General features: G+C 36.9%; 1 non-coding gene across 1 annotated transcript; it reads right to left on the minus strand.

The window, feature by feature from the left end:
* Positions 1-1,521: 1,521 nt before the first annotated feature.
* LOC114238689 (U6 spliceosomal RNA) lies at positions 1,522-1,628 on the minus strand. The gene has a single exon (XR_003624003.1). It is a non-coding gene; the product is annotated as a U6 spliceosomal RNA (small nuclear RNA).
* Between the last annotated feature and the right edge of the window lie 1,241 nt (positions 1,629-2,869).

The following is a 2,869-nucleotide window of genomic DNA, read 5'->3' on the forward strand; positions in this document are numbered from 1 at the left end:
AGTGCTTATAAAAGTTACGTTCACACTATACTGTTGTCTATTAAGTGTGCAATAGCATTACGTCTAAAAAAACCAATGTACATACCTTAATTAAAAAGAACTTTATTGCTGAAAAATGCTGACCATCATCTGAGCCTTCAGTGAGTTGTAATCACATCAAAGATCACCGATCACAGGAGTATAATTGCTTTACAATGTTGTGTCAGTTTCTGCTGTACAACAAAGTAACTCAGCTATATGTATACCTATATCTCCATATCCCTTCCCTCTTGGGAGGGTCTCCCTCGCACCCTCCCTATCCCACCCCTCTAGGTCTTCACAAAGCTTCAAGCTGATCTCCCTGTGCTATGCGGCTGCTTCCCACTAGCCATCCATTTTACATTTGGTAGTGTATATATGTCAGTGCTACTCTCTCACTTCGTCCCAGCTTCCCCTTCCCCCCGTCGCATGTCCTCAAGTCCATTCTCTACATCTGCGTCTTTATTCCTGCCCTGTCACTAGGTTCATCAGTACTGTTTTTTTAGATTCCATATATGTGTGTTAGCATACGGTATTCGTTTTTCTCTTTCTGACTTACCTCACTCTGTATGACAGACTCTAGGTCCATCCACTTCATTACAAATAACTCAATTTTGTTCCTTTTTATGGCTGAGTAATATTCCATTGTATATATGGGCCACATCTTCTTTATCCATTCATCTGTCGATGGACACTTAGGTTGCTTCCATGTCCTGGCTATTGTAAATAGTGTTGCAATGAACATTGTGGTACATGTATTTTTTTTTGAATTATGGTTTTCTCGGGGTATATGCCCAGTAGTGGGATTGCTGGGTCATATGGTAGTCTATTTTTAGTCTTTTAAGGAACCTCCATACTGTTCTCTATAGTGGCTGTATCAATTTACATTCCCACCAACAGTGCAAGAGGGTTCCCTTTTCTCCACACCCTCTCCAGCATTTATTGTTTCTAGATTTTTTGATGACGACCATTCTGATCGGTGTGAGGTGATACCTCACTGTGGTTTTGATTTGCATTTCTCTAATGATTAGTGATGTTGAGCATCCTTTCACGTGTTTGTTGGCAATCTGTATGTCTACTTTGGAGAAATGTCTATTTAGGTCTTCTGCCCATTTTTGGATTGTGTTGTTGTGTTTTTTGATATTGAGCTGCATGAGCTGCTTGAGTATTTTGGAGATTAATCCTTTGTCAGTTGCTTCAATTGCAAATATTTTCTCCCATTCTGAGGGTTGTCTTTTCGTCTTGTTTATGGTTTCCTTTGTTGTGCAAAAGCTTTTAAGTTTCAAGAGGTCCCATTTGTTTATTTTTTATTTTATTTCCATTACTCTAGGAGGTGGGTCAAAAAGGATCTTGCTGTAATTTATGTCATAGAGTGTTCTGCCTATGCTTTCCTCTAAGAGTTTGATGGTGTCTGGCCTTACATTTAGGTCTTTAATCCATTTTGAGTTTATTTTTATGTATGGTGCTAGGGAGTGTTCTAATTTCATTCTTTTATATGTAGCTAAAAACATAGAACGCTTCACGAATTTGCATGTCATCCTTGCGCAAGGGCCATGCTAATCTTCTCTATATCGTTCCAATTTTAGTATATGTGCTGCCGAAGCCAGCACACGCTTTGCTTCTGCAAGTAAGTTTGCAAGGATTTAGAATCGTTTCAGCTTACTTCGGGTGCAGGTATAGTTCATATATCCAACCCCTGTGGATATAGTACATATTCCTATATTTAACCAACAGGTGAGAAATAAACAGTGATGGTAAAGATGAAGAAAAAAAGCTAGAGTCACTTCAATTCTGTCATTCTATGTGCTCTTAGAGTGTTTATTTCAATTTAAAAGTGAAACAGAATGTGAAATTCAAGCAGTAAAATCTTAATTTGGCAAATACAAATTTTGGTTCATACATGAAATATATTCATCCCATTTCATGATTATTACTGAAAATAATTCTGCTTATAGAAAGAGACCTCAAAAACAAATCTGTTTCGGGGATCAACCAGGCTAGATTTGCCACTTCACTCTCTGAGTTTCAAAGGACAAGCAGCCTCATCTAAAAACCTTCCTTGTGCTCATCTTTACAAAGACAATCGGCTCTATTCACCAGGTTGTTGTATGAGCCAGTGAGAGTTTCCTTTTCTGAGACTAAATCACTTATAACAAGGATCATTATCATCACCACAATAGGAAATTGTAAAAGGACTGTTGAGTGCAGTGCAATGCAGTGTGGTGTAGGATTTTTTCTTCCACTGCAACAGGAAACAAGATACTATTTTTTAGCGTAGTAATGCTGGTAGTAGAGGAAAATTCATTAAACATTCTTATAAAATACAATTATGATAAGAAAAGACAAAATACAAAGTATTGTGGATGGTATTAAATACTAAACCTGTGTGAAATCCACATAAAGTCCCATCAAACTTCTAATAGGCAACTTGAACTTGCTTCTCTGGTGATAACTTTTATTTCATAGTGGGTTTTATGCTTGAATTGGCCACACACAATTCCTGATGGATACTTTTTAATGAGGCTCTTTTCAAAGTTTTAATAGTTACCGCAACTAAAAACTGTCTTTGTACGAGTAGGTGATAATAAAATGTTAAAACCATTTCACAACCATTCAAAATTTGCAACAGCTGAAATTAAATTTACAGAATCCAAAAGATCTTTCTCTTCTTTCATTGACAAAAGTATGGAGGAAATTTCCTGCGGTAACGAGAATAGCTTTTGAATGCAATCAAACATTTTCATACAGAGTATCTCAAAGCAAAGCACAAGTTCTCTTTGAATGATGGTTAGGACGATTATCTTCTACAGCTGGTTTGGTCTAAAAGCGTGTAAAAGAACTATCACTAAAA

This window comes from Balaenoptera acutorostrata, chromosome 17 (assembly GCF_949987535.1).
Source record: "Balaenoptera acutorostrata chromosome 17, mBalAcu1.1, whole genome shotgun sequence".
In the NCBI taxonomy this organism is placed as follows: domain Eukaryota; kingdom Metazoa; phylum Chordata; class Mammalia; order Artiodactyla; family Balaenopteridae; genus Balaenoptera; species Balaenoptera acutorostrata.